Raw genomic sequence first — 19195 nt, 5'->3', positions numbered from 1 at the left:
CAGGATCTTGACTGGTTGATCATCTCTTGCTACTTATGATTAAGCAATAAGGAGAGAGGTACAGGGTATTTCCTGGGAATTAATAACTGATAGGGAGGAGTTAATGGCCTGAGGTGCAGCTGAGGGCCATTAACCCCAGCTGGTCATCAATCCTCATTAAAAACCTCTGCAACGCAGTTCACCAAACACGGTGAAGGGCAAACCAATGTTTTAAGCACCTTTGTGATTCCCCCCTCTGTTGTGTCCTTAAATTAGTTCTGATTTAACTTCTGTTACTTCCTGGGGTAGATGGTGTTTTTCTTACTGCAGCAGAAGTTCTAGTTAGCTTATGGGTTTGTCTCACCAGTAGCTGTGTGAAAACTGCGGTGTTCAGATCTTTATGTGTGAGTGTCCTTGCTATTATAGCAACAGACTAAGGGCTGGTTTAGAATTTAATTACATGGAAAAGAAAGTAAGTAATAAATTTCACAAAAGATTAGTTTGTAAAATTCAAATTTGTTTTTTAATAATGTAGTACAATATTTTCTGTTACAACAACAGGAATTTTTAAGGGGAGGGCCCATGGTTCTTCCAGTTTTTGAAGCTGTTAAACTTTATTTCACTGTGTTTCAAAAAATTATTCTGTTTGTTTGGTAGTATTTGATATATAAACCACCTTCTAATTTTGCAAAATAGGCAAGTATTGCAAATACGTTTCATATTAGATGGTAGACGTTGTAATATGCAATGGATTTGGGGTTTCCTTAGGTTTTGAAATGCATGCAATTTAGTGTTCTGCTGGATATTTCTAGAAAGTTAATCTTCTTTGAAGGGAGGCTAATTGCTAGCATGGTATTTAGAATATAGTGATATTGTAGTTATGCTATTGCTCTTGGTTATTCCAAATTAAGATTATAGTAATAAAATATGAAGCTATGACAAGATTTCTGAGAGTGTTTTTGGAGACCAATAAAATCCTGAAGTGTCTTTGAAAGGCCTTAGCCTTTCTTCTAATGGTAGCAATAACCTGGGTAATATTAGAGAGCTCAGTTGGCGTAACTCAGGGGGAGATGATTGTCTGTGTTCATTGCAGATGTCTATCTGAAAATCACTAGAAAGGTCTCTGCAGCCCTTACAATTTTGTGGAGATACTATCAAATATGATTGATAGACTTTTGGGGACAGGAGGCAGATAACAGAAAGAAAGGGTATAATCTTGCACCGACAATGTGAAATCAATGATTTTTAAAAAAAATTTTTTTTTACCATAGTGAAAGCAGAATTAGTGTTTGGCCTTGATTTAAAAGTGTATGATTTTGCCCTACAGCTGCTGCTGAACTCTGCACTCTGTGCATGGGCTTACAAACTCAGAAGCCCTCTTCTTGTGGGTCTACACAAATATCTGAGGTAAATGACCTGAATGTTAGAAAGGGGGAGAGCACAGGGCACTCCAGTTGGAGAAATATTGTTTGTGTTATTTCCTTTCCTGATGCTGTAGAAAAGAAAACAAGTCCCCCATTGCAGAGAGTGGGAAGAATGATGCTGGGTTCCACCACCTTTAAAAACCCAGAGAAAGGGATCTGTGCTGTTTCTGTGTATTACCAGGAGCTTGGATTTGCAAGTACTGGGAACTGTATAGGACAGACTTGGATCAAAGCAGCAGTTCTTTGAATGTAGTTATGGAAGGTATGTCTCAATACAGCCTTGTCTTTTATTCAAAAGACTTAAGGCAAATATGAATGGTGACTGCAGTAAGCCTATTTTCTCTTCCTGGTTTAGGAAGGCATACCTTTATGTGTTGCAGGACTTCACTGTCACTGTTCATCTGAGTGAAGATAGGCATTCACAGGCTTATTTGCAGAATCATCCTCCTGAAATAGATACAGACTGATAGAGACTCCTGTTCCATGGTAAGGTTGAAAACCTTATTTTCTGCATAATAACAGCTGAAGAGAAAGTCTTCTATGTTAATTCTCTGCATCTGGGACTTGAGGAGGATACTTAACCAGTCCAAGAGTATTTTGAAAGGAAATTTCAGAAGAAAAATACACTTTTTAAAAGAAGTTTAAAGAGAAGCTCTTATCTTGTACAGTAAAAAGTAGTTCACTGTGTACAGTTTTGCTTATGGGAGGATTCTGAATGCTCTTTTACTGTATGGGGTGATTTGGACTTCCTTACTAATTTTGAAGTTTCATATCAGATACTTCAGCTAGAACACCAGTCCCTTCTCCTATACTGTGTTCTTATGGCTGTAAAGTCTTACAGTGGTTTCTATTTTCAATTCCAGGTATCAAAAATAGACTCTCACTTATAGGGTCTGTGAGTACTGAAACCAGCAAACCTGCTGTATGTGTACATTCTGAGACTAACTTACTCTGTAGCTCTTTTACCACAGACTGGTTTGCTGTGTAAGGCAAAATATCTGCATTTCTGTGACTTCTGCACACCATATAAAATCTGCTGCTTTTCATGTTTCAAATGCTGTCAAATGCTCTCCTGCTTGTTTTAAGGGACAGAGAATAAAACTTTAAAAATATAGGCTCTAGGGGGTGCATTGGTGGTCCATTCCTCCATGCACGTCTCATATAAAGAACATCCTTGCTTGTTCTCTAGATACTGTAGAGAAGGCACTGTCTGTTGAAGGGAGCCAAGTGGGGCACTTTATTACACTGGGAGTCATGATTGCTCAGCTGTGAGATTGCTTCCTGGAAATCTGTAGTGGAGAATCAAGCACAGTGCAGCAGAAGCCACATATGAATGTGGTAAGTGAATAGCTGTGTTTGTGCATATGGAATAGCTGAGGTACCTGGGGAACAGTAGTGTCCTTTTGAGCATGACTGGCCAGTTGAGGACATACGAGTTAAATTGCTCTGAGAACCCAGCTGACAGATGTCAGTGTGGGTAAGGGTAAATAATACAAGTCAGAGGTGGAAGGTTTCAAGGAGGAAGCAAACAAAGAGACATCAGAATTATCCAAACATAGTGGTCTACAAAGAATTAAACCCCTTTTTCTAAGTTCTTTGGCATCCCTGTCCAAGTTGGAAAGTCATGTGAAAGACTACCTCATGCCTTTTCTTCACTTACCATTTATTAGTTCATGTTCTAGGAAACTAACCTTCCCTGGTTTGATGTGACAAGTCTATATAGCCTTTTTTGTATTCTTCAAAAAGGCCTTCACCTCTGTTGATGTCTCAGCAATTTATTTATGACTCTACAGTGATATTTTTTTTTCTGTTGCTGAATGCCAGTAATGGTACTGTAAAACCTCTTTAAGGCCGAGATGTTAATGTTTTTGTGTTGCTGTTCACTTTTTACAATGGCTACTTACCAACTCATATTTTTTCTCTCCTCCTAAATCTCTGGCTTGAAAGAGAGAGTGTTTTTCTTGGCTCATGGCTTAACACTTCTGTGTTTTCCTGTTCAACTGACCTTGCATGTTTATTTTAAGTATGAAGTTTCAGTGTTTTTGTATTTATCCCATTTCAGACTGATCATGGACTTGCTGCAAAGCTTTTACAAAAAACCCAGAAATGTTTATTCTTTCTACACCTCGGCCTCCATGTATGAAATGGGTATGCTGAGTCTTCTGTCTTGTGTATCTTCTCTGGTATATTATAAGTTTTTCTGCCTTTGTCTTCATGCTGAGTAAATCTTGCCCTTCAGATTCTCAGTATAAAATGTTGACATCGTTCTGGATTTCTGCTGCGTGACTTTGGAGCAGTTTATTTTTATTTCTCAACTTTTTAGCTTTCAAGACAGGAGAAGTTAAAGAATTTTGGTAGGATAGTGGTACACTTGTGCTGCTTTGGCACTGCTATGCAGGAGCTTTGGCTTCAGTGCCAAAACTCTAGATTTATGCTTATTGTAACAAGAAACCCAATCAATGTCTTTTTCTAGCTAAGTGTTTCAACATGATATTTCAGTGGCCTAGACAATATAATTACTTGCAATAGTAGAAATCAGCTCCCTTTGAGTGTATGTGGTTCTGTTACACTTTGCATAGTTGTAAAACTATTTTTATATCCCATCAAGTCAAAATATTATTCGGAGTTTAGAATGATTCCCTATGCTTCCAGCTTTCACAGTAACGTGTTGTATTGAGAATCTTAGTAAGAATATGATTAATGGTTGAAACACGCTGGATTTTGTAAAGTATTGAATGTTGTTGTTGTTCCTTGTTTCACAGCTGTGTGAAATAAAGTCTTCTACCTGAAAGCTTTGGCTGGAACTTAGTTGAGCAGAACATTTGAAGTTCAGTTCAGTTTTTGGTTATTTGTTGAAAAACTTTTTCCTCTTAGCAAAAGTTTCTGTCTCTCTTCTAATCAGCCTAGTGGATCAATGTGCAGAAAATGACACTCTGAACTAAGATGCCACTGAGTGTGGACAAGTGTTTAGAGATAAACAGAAGAAACTGGATGTGTTCAGAAGAATGGCACCTTCTTAAGCCTGAAATGTTTTCTTTGCAACATTTTTAGGGCAGTGGGATTTCCTTTCAGCAGGATCTGAGATAGGATTGATGTGAACTCTTGTGGTGTTAAGGTCAGAATTGTCCACTTCTTAGTTCTGCCTTTGAGCTGAGTTATCTTGAAAGCCTTGCATCATCAGTCTTGTGGCACTCTGCTTGTCAGGATTCCAGATTGTGTCGCTGTGCAGCAAACCTGCTAAGCAGGCTCTCTTGGGAATGGCAAATTTTGCAGAGCTATTGGATTGGATAGCTCAGCTAGAATTCCATGCTTTATGCTCCCATGCCAAGAGCCAGATGAGGTTGGGTTTCACGTGGGATTGGCCTTGTCTCTATAGAAGGGACCTTGGAGATATCAGAGGCAGGATTTAAGGAATGGCAGACCTCTGAAGAGTTTCAAAGATCAGGACAGTATGCCTAATGGGGCTGATTGAAAGCTGTAGATCAGGGAGCCTGGTCAAGAAAACTGAGGGTATCACTTATCAATAGCAGATAATTAAGGAGGAGAAGAAAAATTAGCAAGGCTTAATTTCACTGATATTCTGGAGTGCAGGGAAGTCTTTACTGGGCAATATGACTGAGTCTCTCCTTACATTTCTGTAATAGAGGCTAATACTTCCATATTTTAGTCTCGTTCGTCCTGGAGTCTGGCATTTCCTGTCAATGAGAAACCCTGCTTTTCTGTAACTTTAGGTACAACCCAATGTCTAAATGCGTTGCACATAAAACAATTCCCACCCTCACCAAATTCCTGTAGGGATGCTGACTTTGCAGAAATTCTTTCTTGTTGCTTTTGTGGCACTTAAGGTATAATTTTACTATTTCTTTGACATGTGAATAGAGAACGCACCTGATATGTATGGTAGAAAATTTCAGTAGATACCTATGGGATAAGATTACTGTGATGCACTTTAAATGATTACAGCTGTTGGAGATGGGGGAATTTGCTGCTGAGAGAAATGGAAAAATTTGGTATGATTCTGTGATAGGTGTAGGAAAAGATGTATGTTATTATATTTTTTAATCAAACTTGGGAGATAGAGCTGGGATTGCTGCATGTATTGCGGCATGTAGCTTCAAAAAGGAAGAAAGAGAATAGTCTCATTCCTTTGCTGTTTCTGGGGGCTAAGGGAGTACATGACCTTCAGCTTTATGCAAATAGAAGGATTGCAGTTTGTAAATTATGATAGCCATTTAAAACCAAAAGAATCCTACTTTTCTGTTTTGGGCAAATACCTTGTAGTTTGCAAACGGTTTTATATAAAATATTTAATATAAATTTGCAGACTTTATTCTTGTGTACCCCAGCGTAAATCAGGAGTCTGTACAAAGACAGGAGAGTTACTGTCACATGCAACTAGAGTGAACCTGTAATAAGCTCCAAAATATTGTAGATATTACAAGGCACTAATATATATTGTTGATTATAATTCCAGTCACTGGTTATAAACCTCATGAAATGAATTGCCTCATTTATAATGCATACCATGGGACAACATCTAATTTGGTGACAAGCATGGAGTCTAGCAAAGATTCAATAGAAATATCTGCTTAAATGACCATGTTCTCACCTAATTACATATATTTTCTAAAGCTTTGCTATTTAATATACCTGCTATTATTAAATTGAATTTCACACCTTTAAAAATTCTGGTGAATAAATGTCCTTTTCCATGTGAAATGCAAGGTTAGTGTTTATTTTAAATTGTGACTTTTTGTGATAAAGATAAGAAAATCAACATATGCTGTTATCACTCCTCACTTTTGAAATAACAAGGTGAGGGCTATCCTTGAAAAGTAATTGATATTCCTGTACAGGTTGAAACTGATATACAAACAGATAAACAGAATCCTTCCACTCTGTGCTTTAGCTGAAAATGCCATACCAATGGTTGTCTTATGTGGCCTCCAGTTTCAGACCAGACCTTTGACCCTTTGGACCATTCTGCTGGTTTGCTCTGGCCATTTCAGATGCCTTGGGCCTATGTAATTTTAGCTGCATAAGTAGACCACAGAAGTACTGAAGTGATGATGTCTAAATTAATGTTGTGCGGTAAGCTGACCTTGGCTTGACACCAGGTACCTGCCAAGCTGCTCTATTACTTCCCTTTGCAGCAGAACAGAGGCGAGAAAGTAGGATGAACCCCCATAGGTCAAGGTAAAGGCAGTTTAATAAAGAAAAAGTGAAGATCGTGCATGTGCAATAGAAGGTTAAAAAAAAAACCAAAAAAACAAACCCAAACCAAAGTATTTTGTTCTCTACTTCCCATCAGCAAGTGATGTCCTGTCACTTCCCAGGAAGCAGTTGCTCTGGAAGAAAAGTGCTGTAAATAACAAATACTCCCCTGCCATTTCATCCCCTTTTTATTTAGCTTTTATATCTGAGCTGACCTCACATGATGTAGAATATCCCTTTGGTCAGTTTGGGTCAGCTGTCATGGCTGTGTTCCCTCCCAAGGTATCTCCCACCTCCAGGTGAATTTTGGGGAGACATCACTGATGCTGTGCCAGCCCTGCTCAGCAGAGCCAAAACACAGGAGTGTCAGCAGCACCTTTCCAGTGACCAATGCAAAGCACAGCCCTGTGAGGGCTGCTCTGGGGAGAATTAACTCCATCTCAGCCAAACCCAATACACACTGCCTACTAAATGATCCTATGAATAGGCACAGGGAAAAGGGCTGAATTGCATGTAATTTTCTTGCCCTTAGAATGTCACCTTTACCTTGGATAACAGGTAGCTAAAATTCCACTGCTTATCTAGATGAGCATGTAATAAGTCCACAGTTTAATGGAGGAACTTGCAATGAAATCTTGTTTTCACTGGTTGTTATGGCTAGTTAGAAAGCATAAGGAATGCTTAAATATCACTGGGAGATAATGCAGTGGTCAGTATTGTATGAGGTGAAGGCTGTAAAAGTATAGTTCTGTGAAGTTTCATTCCTAGATTTCTGGAAACTAGTTCTGTAATACAACCAGATCTGGTGTAAAATTTCAATGCCAGTGGTCTGGTGTAAAGTGGTATTAATCATTTGTTTCTGTGTAGTTTTGGTCATGGTTAATGGTGGTAGTGGTAATGTAAGATATCACTGCTGTTCTGGCAAAAGCTTCAATACTAAAAGTAACCATGATGGACTGAGCTGTAAGGTTGAATCCCTGTTTGCATCTGCAGTGTTTGTTTTGTTCCAGTCTGTTTTACCCATGGAAATTCATTACAAACAAATTGATTATGCTGATGTTACTTTAAAGGGGGCTTTTGAGATGTAACCAACTGATTGTGTATGACTTGGTGCAAGAGGAAGGGGAATGCTTTTCCTAATGGGACGTACAAAGCTTGGAATATGAAGAGAGATTGCTGAAACTTGTTCAGATGGGGGAATCTTATACTGCTGTTTTTGCAGAGTCACTCATTGGGTAAGAATTGTGCAAAGGTTTTTGTCTTTAAATTGCGCAAATACTTTTATCCTTTGAACTTTTTATACACATATACAAAGTTATTGTTTTGGGTTCTTTTTAAACAACAGTTGTATTAAAACAAATAATTCTTTCATATAATCAGTTGTTTATCTTCTGTACTATTCTGGAATGCTCTTCCAAAGCCCTGGAATTCTGCACCTGCAGTAGGCTTGTGCTGTAGTTACAGAACAGGTGCTGTGCCCTGAAAATATGGCCTTCAGGGGTAGTGTCAGACACAGCTAATTTATCTGTGTTTCTGCACAAAGGGAAAGAGGAGGGTGATAGTTGCTGGGGAATCTCTCATGTGTGGGATGGAGGCACCTATCTGCCACACTGAGCTGAAGCCTTTGTGGGTTTGCTGCTTACCAGGTGCTGAGATTTGGGATGGTGTGGAGAGTCTGCTGAGGCTTGTCTGCCTTTTTGACTGTCACCTCCTGTGGCATATCTATCTGAGCACCTGTGGTACTGCCCGGGTGTGCTGAGTGTTCCAAGATTAGCCACAAGGTTTGGGACCAGGATGGAGTGTGAATTAATAACCACAGGGTTCTGGGTCAAGCATGGGGCTAGTTTCTGAGTGGGATGTGTGAATTAGTGGCACAGTTAAGCCTGAGGCACTTGTGTCTCTTGTGCCTCAGTCCTCACTAGTGAGGTTTCACAGGCCTCTGTTCCTAATGAAAGACTTCAAGAAGGACACTGAGCCCCATTAAGGGACAAGGACCATGTCAGGGAATATTTGGAAGAACTTGACCTATGCAAGTCAATGGGACAAAACAAGCTGCAGTCAAGGCTGCTAAAAGAGCTGGTTCATGTCTGTATGGATGTGTGGTCTTTGAATAGTCATGGAGATTGGGGAAGAGCCCCAATTCTGGGACAAAGCCAAAATTTGTACCTATCTCTAGGAAAGGTTAAAAGTGCAATACAGTGAACTGCAGACTCCTCAGCAGTTCTTCACTCTGTGGGAAAAGCATGGAGGGAGTCCTCTTGGAGCAAATATCTGTGAAGATGTAGAAAGTGTGTGAGAACTGTTGTCATGGTCTACCTTGGAGGAAAACCACCTTCCCCGTGAGAACAGTCAGGAAATGGAATAGATTTCTTGGGGGCCTTCCATTGCTGGAGCCTTTCAAGACTCAACTGAATTAAACCCTGACTAAACTGGTTTGATTCTAGCTGATGTTTTTGAGGGATTGGTTGAATAACAGGCTTCTTGAGGCCCTTCTCACCTGAATGACTCTGAGTCTGTAATGGACAAGGTATCAGAGGTAGGTGGCAGATTAATTCTGTTGTCCTATTTGTATGTTATGACAGAGTGCATCAGCAACGCAGAGACATTTCCCTAATTATATGAAGATACAAGTCTGTTGGTCTACATCCATATTGCTGTTTAAGTAGGGGAGTAACTCAAGTGTTCGGAAAAGAGAACTGCAGGTGATGAGGAGCTGATGAATATATCTTACTACAGGGTCTTTTTATTGAATACTTTTATCTGTGTGATTTTTTTTCCCCCAGTGTTTTACTTTTTTTATTTAAAGGCCATGGCCCATTATCTTAGGGATATAGTTGCAAACAGAAAGACAGCAGATAAACCTGTATGGGATTTTTAAATGAACATAATGGCATTATTGAACATATGATGTCCATTTGTGAGAATTGGGAAGGAGGAAGACAAATCACAGATTTGTAACTTAGAAATTAATGCAGTCATGCAAAACTTCTGTTATGTGGACTCTGAGGATCTATCTACAGTTGAATTTTTATACTGTGATTGGCATTACACAGATGGGAAAGGAGGATAATATGGTGAGAGAAGTGTCAGGGCATGAAAGCATAGAAAAGTGTGCTAGTGGTTTTTCTGGTTTTGTGCTTTTCACAAATGCTGCTATTCATAGGTCATCTGAATAGAGGATTTACTTGACACTGCAGAAAATATTTTCTGCATTCAGTGTAGGAACATTCTCTGTAAGTCTATTCTAGCTGGTGGCAGTTTTGGACATAATGCAATGTTGATAATTTGATTGTTTACCTAGTATGAATCTTGCATGAGAAACATGGGGACTACAAAGCAGCTTTCAGTTTGCACTTGTCAGTGAGGATTCTGAAAAGGCTATTCATATTGGCCTAGTAATGTGCAAAAAAAAATTAATTCTTTTAAATTAGGATTTGTGAATAATCTGGATTTCTGTGCAATGGATTTATTCACCAAGATACTTGAGGAGAGAGCCTTTTTATTGTTCATCTTTTTCTTTTCCTCTTAGAAAGGTCCATGTACTGCAGTCAGGCTCTGCATGTGGGAACTTAAAAACATGATGGAGCAGGAAACAGTGTGAATTTGGAATGAGTTGCATTCCTCTGTTGGCCTCCATATTGTCAGAACAGTCTGTTTTCAGAGAACTTGCTCTTGCCCAGAAGCTTCCAACTCCCGAAGCTCTTTCAGGTAGTAAAAAGCAGTTAATTGCTTCCCAGTACTTGAGAGGAACAAACATTCCGACTATTCATTGATCTGTTTTCTTAACAGCAGCACAAATATAGCAAGCTTACATGGGTGTGCTGTGGGGTGGAAAGAAGGGGCTTAGGCACTGTAGGATTTGATGGCTGCAGCTCTGAGGGAACTCACCTGTCATCTCTCCAAATTCACACACCTTTTGTGGAGTGGTGTCAGTGGGATAGCTGGAAGAGATCCTAGTGTTGCCTAAAGAAGCAGCTTTCTGAAAGAAAGCATGTGTTAACAGGCTGAGGGAACTATCTGGAAATTCAGGAAATTAGTTCCACTTTATTTCAAGGAAGGAGTAAAGAGAGCTAATCCAGGTCCTTATTTTGATTCTGTGTCAGAACACCAGTATTGAGTTTCTGGGTAACACCAGTTTTTGAGGATCTTTAGGGCCTGTATCCCAAAGGCATCGCACTAAGATAACCTATGTTCTGCCTGTCAGAGAGGTAGAGCAAGGGCTACTGAAGAAATGACTAGTTAGTGGTAGTGTTGTGTGTGTGGTAAAAAAGGAAAACAAGCTCAGACTCCTGTTTGCTATCTTAACTCTCATGTTTCTCTGAGGAGAAAAAAAATCAAGAGTCTCATGCTATTTACTGAATACTCTGGCAGAAGAGTTCTTTTGTAACTGTAGGTTTTTTTCTGATGTGCAATCAAACTCGGTGACTTTGTGTGTTTTGCAATGTCCGTGGATTCTTCCTTCAGGCTTGAGCTGTGCTGAAACAATTTCCACATTGGAATGTGAACATGGTATTAGTTGAGACAGTAGTAGCATAGTTGGTGGCATTGTCAGGGCTGTATCATCAGCGCTTGAAGTACCTTGTGATAATGGTCACGAGGCCACAAGAGTGGCCTGATTAGCAAAAACCAATAGAGTATGTCTTTAACTTGTTTTTAAGTTACTCGTATCAAAAGCTTTTATTGCATGCCATTTCATTATTTCATAGGTATTAACTCAGCAGTGGGGGTGTAATTGTTGAATTCTGCATCTGAATAACTAACACTTAGCTTTCTGCTTCTGGTGTTTGGAAGAATGTTCTTTTTAACCCTGGAAATCCTTTGTTTCTCACTCTCCAGGTCTTTATCTACTGGTTTTGGGAAAGGGAGGGGGAGGGGGAAGGAGGAGGGAAAAAAAAGGCAAGGTAATTATCTCCACTAATAGTCTGCCTGCTTGTACTTGATTGAAATGCAGGCTGGCTCTCCTGTATCACTGATTTTATTCCCAAAGAGAAGTTCCAGTTGTCTACAAAGCCAACACCTTTGGACAGGCACCATCTGGCCAGCTGCTTATTAACTCCCATGGTCCTGCTGATTCTACTGGTAAAGAGACCAGTCTCAGAGAAAGCAAACTAGAAGGATGCTGCCAGGGGCCCCAAGATCTTTCTTCCCTAAAGAAAAATGAAGTCCATGCAGCCTCCCTAGCGGCTACCATGTAAAAATAATTAAAAGGGTACTGAGGAAAAACAGCTAATTAAAAAGACTAAACACTGAGTCCTTTTATCCTTGAGGCTGGCCAGGCTTTTCCTGTGGGGAGGCCAGAAGTCAATTGTGTCTTTATGCTGTCATTTCAGTTGCCCTGTTCTGAACCTGTGTGGATGCTTTAAATCCAGGTACAAATCAGGGCACCATGGTTCGCTATGCACCCTCATACCCACGGGGTTTGCTGCCTGGCCATGCTGACCTGGCACTCCCTGGGGACTTTACTATCCTTCTAGGGCACCTGAGGTGGATTTCATTGAGAAGAGTTTTTAACAGTTCGATTGGGTTGTTGTGGGGTTTTTTGTTGTTGTTGTTGTGGTGTTCTTTTTTTTTTTTTTTTTTTTTTTTTTTTTTTTTTTTTTTTTTTTTTTTTAACTGCACTGATCCTGTGAGGGCAGACTTCTAGGATGTCAGGGTGTGCAGGTTTGAAATCTGCTGTCCCATTGCTGTCATGTGTTTGAACAGAAGCGTTAAGACAAGCTTACCAGAATCTTTAAGAAAGATAATATGCTACAAGGAAATCTAAAATTGCTGCTGCCTGGAAGAAGAATGTTCACTGGCGAGGTATTTAATCAGAGCGCTCTACACAGGGAGCTTTAACTTCTGTTGAAAATCTTTTGTATGTAAAAAGGAAGACTTGGGTCTGTTGCTGTATGCTACACCTGTCACCATAGGGATCTTACTACATTTTTAAATTGAAGAAGGGTCATTGGCTTTAGGAAGGCATTAGAGGGTACTCGTAAATTCATAAATGATCAGATAGTGTCTCTGAAAATTTTCTTTCCCCAAAATCTTAAAATCTACTACAACAGGAAAAAAACTATGCTGTTTTTACAGAAAATCTTTCCAATTATTATGAAAGGTAGCATAAGTAGCTGGTGCAGGATAACTCCCTTACTCTGATTTTAAAAAAAGAAGATATTTTTTCCATTATCTGTCGCTAGGTAGTTTCATTGCTAGGCACTGTGGTCCAAAAATATTTCTTTGTTTGAAGTTCTCTGACATAAATTCAAAATGAATCCTCAGATCTTTTCAAAACTGTAAGTCTGATGGAAAAACATATGTTCTTTGATTTTTTTCTCCAATGTTCAGGTATTCTGGAGATTGGGGAAAAGAGTAAAATTAAACAGAAATGTCTGTCAGCTTGTGAGAGTCAGGCCATATCACAGTGTATGGCCACACTTAAATCCTTCTATTGTTCTGTCATAATGTTGGAACTGTGCAGGACTTGTTTTCACCTTCCACTTGGAAAGTTGTTCTGAACCAAAAAAAAAAAAAAAAAAAAGGCAACAGACCCGGGTACCTGCTTTTTTTTTCCTGCATTCATTCCCTTTTCTTTTTCCAGCGGGATTTCTATTTTTTGCCAAGCAAAACACACAGCAGAGTTTCTGGCACTGTTTCTCCTGCTGGGGAATGAATGGTACAACTCATAATCACTAACATTGTGCACAGATGCTCAGAGAGAGGATAGAAATGGAAAACTGACCATAAAGCAGCTGCATTTTGCTGTGATTCCCCTAATGCAGGGTAATCAGAAGTTTTCTATTGTCAGTAATTAAACCAGGGAATATTACACAAAGAGAGCAATGGCTGAAATGAGTATCAGTAAGTTATCTGCAAAAAGGTGTGGGTATGTAAAATATTTTAGTCTGCAGATTTGATTATTCTTTCTGTCTCATATGTGTAGAACCACTTTTATCATCTGCAAAAAAAAAAAAAGGAAAAAAAAAGAAAAACTTTACCAAATAAAGGTTGATAGAATTGGCTTCATCTTTAGCCTATGTCTTTTGCAGCTTCACTTTTACCGTGTTTTACAATTGTGCTTGAGGACAAGCACTGGCCAGAAACGTGCAATTGAGGTAAACTTTCATTTGAAGTCACCAGGAGTTTGGTCAGCGTGGGATCATATAGGATCAAACAGCACATTGGAATAACCTCAGTTCCTGTCTGGTGTTAAGCCGTTCCAATGTACAGCGCCTACCAGGAACTTCCTTAGCAAATCTGCACAGATGAGCAAACCACAATTAGTCACCACAGCCAGAAGATCTAGTACTGAGGTAATCTTCCCATGCAAGTAAACAGAAAGTATGCTTACTCTGCTTTGTTTATTCTTTCAAGGGCCTCTGCCAATATATTATCACACCATGCCCAGAGTATTGCTGGAGCATCATTGTGTGTCACGGGGACCAAGGAGAACTGTGATGTGAAGCATGGGATAAAAAGATTTTATTTAAAGGATAATTTCATGAGGGAAAGATAAGAATATCAGCTTGGGCAAGAAAATTATATGCACCATTTAAAATATATTTTTGAGGAGATAATTAGGGTCTGGGAATCTTACTTTAAAAGAATTTGAGGCTTACTAAAAAGGTGTACGTGTATGCATATACACAAACTTTATGTATGTATAGACAAATAAATCCTCGTCTCTGTGAGTGAGGCTAGCAGTGTTCACCTATGTAGTATTTTTGGAGGAGTCTAAATCTGAATAATGAGCACTAGTAAAAACAGGTAACTGCATCTTTATTTGCTTTTAAATGGCTGTGCTTCTGTTTTGCCACAAATACCTTTCATATGCATTCTTTTTTCACCTTCAAATCTGGAATAGCAGCATCTCAGAAGAATAGTATTAGAAGCAAGAGTAAGTGCAGAATTTTTACTTCTCCTTTCCTTTGAAAACACAGTTCAAGGCAGCCTTAAAAGAATAGTTGCTATATATAATAGTGCATGTCAGAAAATCTACTGCACGCTACCACAGAAACATTAAAGTGAGTGACTAACTAGACCTAGGCATCCTAAGGCTTATTAGATGTAATTCTGTGGAAAGTCTCTTGTTGATTTGAAAGACTAAGGGTGATTGACTCTTCTTCTCTTTAAATTCTTGCATGATGCTTTCCAATATTAAGGGCTGATCTTGAAAAAATCTGAGTATTTAAACACGCAGGTGAAATTTCAGGGTCTTTGCTCTGCATTCATTCTTCCATTCAGAGTAGAGATCAGAATATCCACTGATGGATAACCTTGAAAATTTGACTAGGTCAGAGTTTCTCTAGCATGTAAATCTTGAAACATCTTTGTTAATTCATTTAATTGCTGTATTACTAATAGTCTTTGAGACCTCAGTGGCAGGCTGTATCCATTCCTCAAACCCATGTTTTCTCAGATGAACCCACTCAATCTCCTGCTTTTCTCCTATCTGACTGGTGAATCATGAACATCGCGTGGCCAGCTCCTGAAGGTCAGTCCCCAGTGTTCCAAGCAGTCTAGTGACTCTGTGTTAGTTCTCTTCAATGGTTAAACTGCAGGATAGCAGTCTCAAGCTCTTGAGATCTAAAATGCAGCTTTTGTCTCGCTTCTTAGACAAACGTTCTCTGAACTCCAATCAAGCCAAAGACAAATGCTTTTAAGTCTGGCCAGTTTTCATAATCTCAATTTTAGAGATTGGGGCCAGGTTTCCAGTGGCTGATCCAATAGATAAATGAAACACACATGAGATGTTTTAGGCCAACAGGTGTTGCAGCTGGTTTTATAATGCAAAGCTGTAGAAAACAAATGCCTCAATCATATATGAACCAATTGTTCTGGCGTAAAACTGTCTCCAGTCTTCAAATAGCCTATTTTGGGAGACATCATAAAGCATTACAGAATGTCTTTGAGTGACAATTATTTAGAGAAGTTACTGCCCTCATAATGTAATTTTCCAGTGTCAGTATATAATTAGGCAGAATGAATAAAGAAGGGTTTCCATTGTGAAATACAGTGAAGCTGCTGTGCCCCTCCCAGTCCAATGCAGCTGAATAAATCAAATTTAACTTCCAGTTGGGCAACTTCGGGCTTTCTGAGCTTTGAAGCCTGTACCAAGCTTGCTGTTCAAATGGTGCATTTGATTTCTGCCTTTGATCTTCAAGGACCCCTTGGAAACATGATGTAAATTTGGTTTTTGTTTCTTTTTCTGTATTATTGTTTAATTTGAGAACTGTACTTGTGGAACATGTTACCTGCATATTGCTGAAAGACAAAATTTTTGACAATAGCAACATCGCAACCTGATGAAAGTCCCATTTTTCACCTCAGGTGCATCTGAAACCCCATCTCATCCTCCTTGGGGGGGTGTCAGAATCCTTGTTGCATCAATTCCTCCTAGATGGTAGAGATTCTTGGCATTTAAGAGGCTGGACTATCAAGCAATTGTCAAATGCTGTTGTAAAAGACTAATTCCATGCTGTGAAATCTGCATGCTTCTATAGGTGAAAGCTTCAGTTTGGCAGTGCCTTCCAGGTGCTATTGTGCTATGCCAGTTTTGAACTGTGACCTATGGTTTATATTTCATTTCTTTCTGTCTGAGAGACCAAGTTTACCCAATGATCATGGTTTTATTTAAATGTCCTTAAGAGACTCCTGTTTGCTGTCTGTGCTTGGGACAGTTTGTGTAAGTGATTCGTGTGCAGATACAGGCACTTGCTAATTGCACATCATAGCAGCACTCTCAGTAATAAGGCTTCAGGATGGGAAGGAGATATTTGAGGATAATGTATCTTTTGCTAAATGGATCAGAATGTCAAATTCTTTGCTTGATTGCTTAGTGATAGGAAATAGAAATCCTGATCTTTACATGGAATGAGCTCATTGGAGAAAAACTATCAGGTCAGGCCACAGGTTACTGAATGTGGTATGGGAAAGGAACCTGCCAGAAGAGCACACTAAACAGGAGGCCTCTTTGTGGCTGGATGGCTGGAGGACGATGGAGAGAGCTGTGCTGGCAGCTGCGGGTTTTTAATGGCTCTAAAGACTGGTGAGAGGCTTGTTTATTAGCCAACAGCAATCCATGGTCTTCATGTTCTCCTGCAGCTGGAAAGCCAAAAAAATGAGCAACCAGTGAACTCTTCTGCTTTACAAGGCTTTGTGAACAAGGTTTTGTAACCTCTGTGTCAGAAATTGCAGTGATGATTGTGGTCTAGACAAACAGTCATAAGTTATCTTACAACGAAGCAACAACCTACCTATGGCTAGAATCCCATGTGGTCTGAGAGCATGAGCTCCTAGGGAGGTTTCATAGTGCCCATGTGTGGTGTTTTGTTGTGATGGGGGTGATGTCAGCCCCTCAGCTATCCAGTTTTAATCTTGCTCAGGTGTAAACACCTTGTGTTGTGACATATAGCCACGTGGAGAAGTGGCAGTTCCGTGATGCTCTTTAAGTGCTTGGGAGTGCTCGTCAGGATGGCCCCTTTCTGGTCAGGGAAGAGTGATCGTGCTCTCCAGGTAGCAATGCAGGTTGTTCCCCCCACCCCAGCTGGAATAGTTTTATGGTGAGGTGAATCACCGTCTGGAGATGCTTCTCTCTCTGTTGAGGCAGCATAGATGTCTAGTTTAGATTAGATGCTGACTTTTGGACAGCTAAAGATACTGAGATGAATTAAATTCTCTGGACCGTTTCCTCTTTGTGCTTGGAGAATATACCCACATGCTACAGGGGATATTGTTCCTGGAGGATTGTGATAAATAAGGAATAAGGGACTGATCTTTCTCTTTTGGATAAAACTCAGAATCAAGATAGAAAAAAAATCCTGTATATATAACCCTTTATTTCAGAGCAGACTTCCATTTTTAGTTTCCCAATCTTTGCCTTTGTGTTGGTAAGGGCTCATATGCTTGCAGCTGCATAGTTACAGAGGCACTGCAAATAGATTGCATAGTAGCAAGCCTGATTGAATTATCTTTTGAGGTGAAGTTTCTGCATTTTGCCTAATACTTAAAGATTCTTTTTTCTAAATGTTTAAGAAAAAGTGGGGTATTAATATTTAAAAGAAGCCCCAGTACACTTATAACTAGCAGGAATACCTCACAAGCCCTGTTTGCTGGGATGCTCTTGGAAAGAACAAGCACTTGCTATAGTCTTAAACATAACTTTGAGATCTGGTAGATCTGGTTGATCTTTTGTAAATAGTAACAGTTAGCTTATGATTAATCAGAAGTTATTAAAAAAGTCATTTAAAGGACTGCATTGCTTTTTCTCAGGTGTAGGGAGGATGGGGGGGAGCATAAGTAGAGCAGAATTTAACTCATCTGAGTGGTTTGAAAACAAAGAATCTATTTAGGATATTGGTGCTTAGAAATAGAATGCATAACAATCAAGCGTCTACAAATATGTGAAGCCCTACGAATGCAGGCAACAAAGATGTTTTTGCCAAGTGCAGCTTTGAAGCTCCTTTTTCTGTGAGTATATAATAGTGTGTGACCACTGCAGGATTTAAGTATGTTTTGGTGTGTTTGTTTTGTGTGTCTTCAGTCTACTGTCCTGGTCCAAAGCAGTGTGCTGTATTCAATGTTTTGGAGCAATTCATGACTGTGGTGTCAGGGAGGCCTGTTAAATCATATCTTATACTTTCCTAACTGAAGAAGACTTGGACCCCTAGACTTAATTGTGTAATACACAGACTTACATATTAAATCATGCATGTATATCCTTATATATAAAATATTTACATCCCACCAGCCTCAGGTGAGAATGTAACATTTTGTTTCATATTTCACTAATTCCTGAGTGGTCGTGGAATGAAGTCATGGTACTGCAAATTGTACTTACAGTAACAACTGCTTTAGCAAAGCTGTTGGCATTCCTCTAGGCCTTGATTCTTCATTTCAAAAAACCCCACAAACAAAAACCATAAGGCCCAGGCCAGAAATAGGGTGGTACTTGGTGGTATTACAACTTGAGAAAGCAGCATCTGGAAAAGAAAGTAAGAGAAATGATCTAATGGTCTTCTGGCTGTAATACTGTTCACGAAAGTCCTGGTTGACCATCATGGAAAGAGGGATGGTGCAACTCTGTGGTTGTGGAAGGCAGGTGTTTCACTTCTTGTTAGAAATATAAAAATCCTCAAGGTTTTGTATTTTGCTTCACAGAATCAAGAAAGGAAATACCATGTCTGCCCTGATCTTAAGGACTTTTCAGAAATTCAAAGATTCAGCTTGGTGTTTCTTGGAGAACCTGGAAGGTGTTTGGAAGTGTGAAAGGGAAAATTGTTGTCTGGAGGGCTGAATTCAAGTGGGAAGCTGCATAGTGAGGAAGCAACTCTGTGTTTTTCAGATTTCTTCATGAGGCACCCCATGTGTTTCTTAGGATGTGTAATAGACCAGGAGATACCTTCTTGCAGTCAGGTTTTTTGAGGGTTTTTGAGCATCAAACTAATTGTATGGTTTAAAATAAATGAGCTGAATAACTCAAGCACAGCTGTCAAATGGCCTTGGCATCATGAACTTTCAAACTGGAACTGCAATCCTGAATATGTTTTGTGAAGAAGTACTGGCTATTCCTGCTGAACGCCTCGGGATTTACGTGC

General features: G+C 39.5%; 1 long non-coding RNA gene across 4 annotated transcripts in view; it reads left to right on the top strand.

Moving 5' to 3' along the window:
- The first annotated feature begins 201 nt into the window (after window positions 1-201).
- LOC136293759 (uncharacterized) overlaps window positions 202-19195 on the top strand; it is a 177883-nt gene continuing 158889 nt past the window's right edge. Inside the window, exons 1-5 of one of the 4 annotated variants that reach the window (XR_010722446.1) lie at window positions 202-451; window positions 1307-1386; window positions 1478-1665; window positions 1784-1889; window positions 2593-2741. This is a non-coding gene — a long non-coding RNA (uncharacterized lncRNA). Of the gene's footprint in view, window positions 452-1306; window positions 1387-1477; window positions 1666-1783; window positions 2742-19195 lie in introns of all 4 variants that reach the window. The other 3 variants (XR_010722385.1, XR_010722319.1, XR_010722278.1) reach the window with 3 other exon arrangements.

The sequence above is a fragment of the Chamaea fasciata genome, unplaced genomic scaffold (assembly GCF_029207755.1).
Source record: "Chamaea fasciata isolate MVZ Bird 193981 ecotype frontalis unplaced genomic scaffold, bChaFas1.0.hap1 SCAF_1, whole genome shotgun sequence".
In the NCBI taxonomy this organism is placed as follows: Eukaryota; Metazoa; Chordata; class Aves; order Passeriformes; family Sylviidae; genus Chamaea; species Chamaea fasciata.
This window is presented reverse-complemented; position numbering and strand designations above follow the sequence as displayed.